The sequence below is a fragment of the Micromys minutus genome (genome assembly GCF_963924665.1).
Source record: "Micromys minutus genome assembly, chromosome: X".
NCBI lineage: Eukaryota > Metazoa > Chordata > Mammalia > Rodentia > Muridae > Micromys > Micromys minutus.
This window is the reverse complement of record NC_137970.1, coordinates 34,368,830-34,376,430: the sequence shown is the minus strand read 5'-3', so window position 1 is coordinate 34,376,430 and position 7,601 is coordinate 34,368,830. Positions and strand designations below refer to the sequence as shown.

At 36.5% G+C, this 7,601-nt stretch overlaps 1 pseudogene across 1 annotated transcript; it reads right to left on the bottom strand.

The window, feature by feature from the left end:
- Positions 1-1,198: 1,198 nt before the first annotated feature.
- LOC308414860 (beclin-2-like) lies at positions 1,199-7,601 on the bottom strand (annotated as a pseudogene). Its single transcript has 3 exons — positions 7,597-7,601; positions 4,491-4,624; positions 1,199-1,918 (listed from the first exon to the last, which is right to left on the bottom strand). The product of its transcript is annotated as a beclin-2-like (transcript).

Here is a 7,601-nt window from a genome sequence, read left to right as displayed (position 1 = left end):
TATGACTATGTGGTTTCTGTTCTTAAATCTATTGATGTGATGGATCTCATTTTATTTTATGTTGAACTATTCCTGCATCTCCTAAATGAGGCTGACTTCATTATGATATATATGGGCATCCAGTTTCCAAGTGTTTTGAGAATTTTTATGACTATGTTTATCAGGTTGATTAGACTCTAATTAATTGTATTTCATGATTATTATTTATATATACTTATGTGTTGTAATGTCAATGTAATACTCAATGAAGCATTTCTTCCTTTTTGTTTTATGGAATCATTTAAGGATCTTTTGTTTTAGTTATTCTTTCAAGATCTACCAATTCTTCAGTAAAGCCCTCTAAACTACACCTTTTTCCCCTAATAGGACTTAGCTACTGATTCTTCAGTCTTATTGCTTATGACATATGTGCTTAAAATTTTGTTTCTACTTGTTTTAACTTCAGTAAATCATATACATTTAGAAATTCATCCATTTCTTTAAAGTTTTCTTGTTTAGTGAAATGTAGCCCTTTAAAACTGATATTTTTATAATCTTCGGGATTTGGTTGATTATCTGTTGGAATGTCTGTGCTTCAGTCTCTGATGTTATTAGTTTGGGCTCTTCTTTACTTTCTTTTGGTTATTTTGGCTAAGGGTTTGTCAAACTTGTTAACTTTTTCAAAGAATCCACTCTTCACTTTATGCAATTAAATTTAGTTTCCAATTCACTGATTTCTGCCCTCATCTTAATTATCTCCTTGTGCCTGCCAACTTTGGGTGTGCTTTCTTTTGCATTTCCAAGGTGCTGAGATTCCTCTCAGAGTTATTGAGATCTTGATTTCATAATCTAAGCACTTAGAGAAAAAAACTGTTCTCTCATGACTGATTTTTTTTTGTTTTAATAAGTTGTATTTTTTTTTAATTTTAATCATTTAATCATCATTGAAATCATCTTAGAGATAAAAAGGAAAGGATTATACTATACAACAACGAACTCAGTCTCTGATTTTTTTCCCATCATTTGAACGCCTGGGTGTAGGGGGACAAGAAGCAAAAGATACAAAGGAAAGAGAGGGAATGTAAGGACAGCAGCAGCTAGTGACATCTGGGTCACCCTGGTGTTAGGTGTCAACAATGGATGGGAGGCAATATTTTAAAACTCGTTCTCAGCTGGTTCATACAACCCGGGCACTCAGGGGCCTAAGGTAGTAATGGTGTCAGGGGTTAAGTCCAACTTGAACGTTGGAAAACCTCAAGGAAGCCCCAGCAATGATCAACTTCAGGTAAGTAAGCATGAACTTCAGAGCCCTAGACCACTCCTCCTCTGTGTTCAGATGGGTCCTGATGGAGCAACACTCCCCACTGCCCCAGGCATCCTCCATCACCCCTTCCTCCGCATGGATGCTATAGGGCAGGCAGGGGTATCTCTCATCTTTCTCAATCTCTTCCACAAACTGCTGCAAACACTCCAGAAAGGCCTTCATCCCACAGTCATATTTGTTATTTAAGTTGACGCTGTGGCTACCATCGGAAAACAACAGCAGCACACCATTACCAGTCAAGGACTTGAGATAGGAATGGTCCCCAAAGGGACCACTGAAACTGAAACTGAAGATCAGCTACCTTGGACAAACTAAAGAGCAGTAAGGCTGTCTGTCCCCAGGTGGCACTGGTCTCAGTCCATCACATTAGAACCACGAGGAGGCAGCCCAGCCTGAAATTGTTGATAATACCCAAGGGACCCTCATCTAAAATGGTAAAAGTGGCACTGAAGATACTGGTCTTTCTTAAGCGGCGCAGCTGACTCAGGGCATCATCCAGCTGGTTCTCCACACTGCTCAACTGGTCCATCAGCTCCAGCTGTTCCATATTCAGAACAGAATAGTTGGTCCTGTGCTGTTTATTCTGTTGATATAGCTCCTTGCTCTCAGCCTGGGCTGCTAATATGGTGTTTTTATTGAACTTCTGTCACAAGAACTTTTCTTCTATTACGATACCTTTTCATGGGTAAAGACATCTGTGCACTTGGGGAACTTAGACTACACTGATCCAAACTTCTTTGGTTTTTTAAAGTTTTCAAGGATGAACCAGTTGTAATTCTGATAGGCCTGCCTTTATATGTGTGACTTTGGCATTCTCCTGTGCATCATTCATTTCTCTTTCTTTCTTTCTTGGTATTTTTTGTGTGTGTGTGTATTTGGTGTTTTAACTGAAATATGGCATGGGATGTTTCTTTTCTGATCTTATCTATTTGGCCTCTTGTACCTGGATGGGTATTATATTTGCTCACTTTATGTCAACAAATTAGAATCATTTGGGAAAAAGGAACCACAGTTGAGAAAATGACCTCATTAGATTGGTCTTTGGGTAAGTTCGTTAGTACATTTTTGTGATTAATGATTGATGTATGGAGGCCAGCTCACTGTGTGTGATGACACTGCTAAGGCTGGTGGTCTTGAAATATAATAAAATGGGTTGAGCATTCCATGAAGAACAAGCCAGTAAGAATCAAGAGCTACTGGTGGCTGTGGGCCACTCAGGGGGTTCTAAAAGCCAAACCCAGGTCCTCTGTAGGAGAAGAAAGTGCTCTTAGCTCTTACGTTTTCTCCACAGCACTTTTCTCTTTATTTCCAATCAAGTGAGCCCTCTCCATTTTACAATATTGGTTATTTCTTAGAGAACTCCATGGTTTCTTCAGTCATAATTAATTTTTTTACTCCATAATACAATTTAGTTATTGGTTTTTTATAATTTAATCAATTTCATGTACTTTTCTATCATTGCACGGCTGCAGTATTCTGGCTTTTGCTCCTTCCATACCAATAATCCTAGCCTCCTTTGTCCCATGAAGGTTCATTCTTCTTCCTAATTTTGTTTTGACATTGTATATTATTTGAGCATTAGCTATACTTTCTTAGTCAGGGGTTGTTGCTTCAAAAGTGGTAGGAGGTACATAAGTGGCCCTAATCCAACTTGATGAGATATATTACATGCTCATCAGAGTTTTGAAGTGGAGGACTGTCCATTTGGAAAGGTGAATGTTTTATAAATTGTTATACCTTTCCTGATTCTTGTGTTTCTCTTCTGAAATGTGGGGATAACATTCACATTTGAGAGTGATGTGAGAATTCTTGTTACACACACACACACACACACACACACACACACACACATTTTTGCATTACTATAAGATGAAAATTTTCTTTTATATTTATTCACTTTATGTTCTGATCCCTGTTCCCCCCCCAGTCCCTCCCCCACCTCTTCTCCCTTCTCCTCTGAGAGAGTGGAGCCTCCCACCCTGGGTATCCCTCTACCCTAGCACATCAAGTCTCTGGAGGGCTAGGTGCTTTTTCTCTCACCGAGGCCTGCACTGATAGGCAACATCTGTCAGGATAGCCCCCACTCCTGTTTTTCAAGACCTACAAGAAAACCCATGTACATCTGCTACATACAGGGTGGGGGTCTATGTCTGGCCTGTGTATGCTCTTTTGCTATGAGATTCCCCCAAGCATTCAGGTTAGTTGACTCTGTTGGTCTTCCTGTGAAGTTCCTAATCTCTTTAGGGCCCTTCATCCTTCTCTCAAATCTTCCATAAGAGTTTCAAAGCTCCATCCACTATTTGGCTCAGGGTGTCTGCATCTGTCTGAGATAGCTGCTGGGTGGAGCCTCTCAGAGGACAGCCCTGCTAGACTCCTGTCTGCCAGTATAACAGAATATCATTAATAGTGTTAGAGATTGGTGTTTGCCCATGGGATGGGTCTTCAGTTGGGCAAGTAATTGGTTGGCCATTAACTCAGTCTCTGTTCTTGTATTTCTTGTAGGCAGGAAGAATTTTAGTTCAAAATTTTTGTGGGTTGGTTGGTGTCCCTGTCCTACCACTGAGGTTTCTGCCAGGCTATAGGAGGAGGCCTCTTCAGGTTCTATATCCCCACTGCTGTGAGTCTCAGCAAAGGTTGCCCTCACTGAATCTGGGGAGCCTCCCATATCCAAGGTCTTAGGCACTTACTCTAAATGCTCTCTTAACCCTCATCCCTGTTAACTGCAGATTCCATTCATTCTTATGACCATCTGGACATCTCTCCTGTCTCTCCCTACTTGCCATATCCTGAAACTCCAAATCATTCTTTCTTCCAGTTCCCTCCCTGCATCTGCCTCTTATGACTTTAATTTCCTCTTATAAGTTAGATTCAATCACCCTTGCTTGAGTCTTCTTTCCTGTTCAGCTTCTTTGGGTCTGTGGAGTGTATTGTGGGTATCCTGTATTTTATGGCTAATACCCACTTATAAGTGAGTATATACCATGCATATGCTTTGGGGGTTACCTCATTCAGGATGATATTCTCAAGTTCCATCCATTTGACTGCAAAATTCATGATGTCTTTGCTTTTAATAGCTGAATAAGATTTCATTGTGTATATGTACCACATTTTCTATATCCATTTTTCAGTAGCCATTAGTTTTTTTTTTTTTCCCTTGAACAGATTTTTTCAGATGCCAGGTTTTTACCTTTAGCTGCCATACACCATTCCTGCTTGTGAAAACAACCCCACTGGATATGAATGCTTTTAGCATCACAGCGTGCTGATGTCACCTCTGCCTGATGCTTCTTCACACTACTGGAAATGTGAGGCTTCATGTACCTAGGACATATTAACACTCTTTACATTATACTTCTTATTACTAGTATTAAAAGCTCTAAAGAAAACACCTCTAGGCAGGGTATTTAATAGTCCTTTCATTTCTCATATGGTTTAAGAAAACACAGAGAAATATGCCTGTATTCAGATATTAGCCGGACAGTCATCTTGTGAGATGCTGTGAGGAGTACTCCAACATAACCTGCATGTGCTATAAAGGCCTTCTGTTTCTACGAAGAGGCTTTCATGGTAGTTTAAACCGCATGGGCTATAAGTATTATGTGTATAACCATAGACAAACATATAGATAAAATGTGCATAATAAGTTAACTCTGGTTGTTTTTAAAATTTGCCTTTTTAAAATTTATTTTGTGGGGGATATGTTCTTTCATAATTTTTGAATTTCTTTTTACTATTTTTAAACAAACATAGAGGTTAGACTACAACTTGTGAGAGGTGGTTCTCTCCTTCCATCATGTGGATTTCAGAGACTAAACTTTGATTATTCAGGTTAATGGCAAGCCATTTACTCACTGAACCACCTGACTGGCCCAAAGATGTACATATTGTAAAGTATTTATTTTATCACTCTAGTTCACTATAGACAACTAACTTGGAATATATATATATATATATATATATATATATATATATATATATATATATATATATATATATATATATTTGATTTATCTGGTGATACTATATGTGTTCCTGTGTGCACATGTATATGTATTTATGTAGTCAATTTTTGACCATATAAATACTGGGTTCTGAGATTAAACTTTATACATATATATATATATATATATATATATATATATATATATATATATATATATATGTATGTATATATATATGTGTGTATATATATATATATGTATGTATATATATATGTGTATATATAGATAATTTTACATATATATATTATCTTAACAGCAACATGTTAATGGTAATTAGGTATAATGGACTTCTCTAGAGATTGTCCTAATTTATCCTTTTCAGTTATCAAAATTTTTACATTGAGTATATATTATTTGGCAGTCATCAAAATAGCTGAATATATATTTATTATTTCTCGGGGGAAAATAATCTATGGTTACATACTTACGAAATGTCTGGTGTTTCTTCAGAAACGACTTCAAATTGTCATCCATGCATTATTTCATGTAATTATCATATACCATTTAGTTTTTAGAGAAGACTGTTCTTTGCTGTGACTTCCCCAAGGACATATTATTTTAAATAAATAGGATGTCATAGCCCTTTAACCATCCTGTATCAGAGAAAATAAAGGAAAGTAATAAAGTGGTAAAACTGATTAATTCTTGACAAATCTTTGAATGAAGGTTGATTATATTTTCAAAATAATGTGGCCCTAATCAGGTTTATGAATTTAATTATCTTTGTTCCCTGAAAGCAGAAAAGATAATAATAATCACATTTGAAGTGGAAAAGTCATGGCTGACAGGACAAATAAGCTATTTAGAAAATAATTTAAGTGAAGTTGAAACCAGTCAGAGTGCACTGTTATTATTCTATTCACCACAGAGTTTTTCAGTCATGATTAATTGTGGAGGAAAATGTTTGAAGAATATATCCTTTGAAAAAGTGACAGAAGTGAATGAACTCAAAAGAGAGCTTAAGATGATTCATAATATTAGAATGTGAAATTCTTATGATCCTCAAAGACAGAGTCTGATTCATTTCAAATAGGTCGTCACTCCTGCAGCTGCTTTTCCCTTGCTTAATTCATAAATAGTACAGACATAGACTTCACACTCCATGAGGCATTAACTGTGTTGTGCTCAGGTATTTTTTTGTGGGTCCAGAAGTAATTTCTTATCTGCTTAAAATGTTTCATACTGAATGTTTAGCTGCTTGGTTAAGCAAAAACTCAATTTTAGATTCCAACTTCATGAGATACTAAACAGAAAGAGGGAATGACCCTGAAGTCTCCTCTTTTCCTTCTGCCTACAGGTATATAGCCAGGACTCGTAGTTAGGGCTCAGGTAAGTATTCACAAAATTATTTACTTACCTGAAAATTTGTTCAAAACTTCAAACAGAATTATATAATGTTATTAGAATCAGGACACCAGTAAAATAAAATCAATATACATAGTTAATTCAGAGTCTATCCTGTAAAATGAGGAAACATCTAAGTAGTGGTGGTTAATTTGCAGAAAAGTGATTATGAATATTATAGTCCTGAGGTATTTAATATAACACTATAAATACTACCCTACCATGATCATCTTAGAACTCGCAATATCTTACTACATCTGGTAAGATTATATTGTTTTCTTTTCTGCTTATAAGATGTAGATAATTAAATTCCAGTGTGGCACACATATCTATATACATGCAATAAATAGTTATAATAAAAATGCTCAAAGATCACAAACAGGATGATCAGAGTGGGAGAGCTAAGGATAGTGACACGCTTTTTATCCATCGTTTGGAAAGAAGAATCAAATGATAATTTTCAGGACATAAGGATAGATATGTAAATTGATTTGCAACAAGTAAAAATGTCTTTAATTAAAAGGATACCTTTCCCTTCCCATAAGCTCTCTGCTGCAGCTACTGCTCTATTGGGACCTCTTCACAGCCAAACTTCTCAACAAAGTTGTGCCCTGTTACATCCAATGTTTTATCTCTTACACTCTCCTTGCCAGTCAACCCATCTGTCATCAGAGTCTCTTTACCTAATCCCTTGATAAGTGACTTTATCAGACCTATTTGGCTTACACTAGTAAATCATAACAGATAAAACACAGTATTCAAGGGTGTAACATATGAAAAGTAGATAGTGAAGAATGCTGGTCCAAAATGCATAGTAAGTTGAATAAAGATCATGGATAACATCATCCCAGTACAGTAACTTCTTGTTACTGTAAAGCTACAGAAATGTTCTGATAATGTGGTTTTAGGAAGATGTGATATGTTTATATATTTCTACATTCTCCGTACCTCAT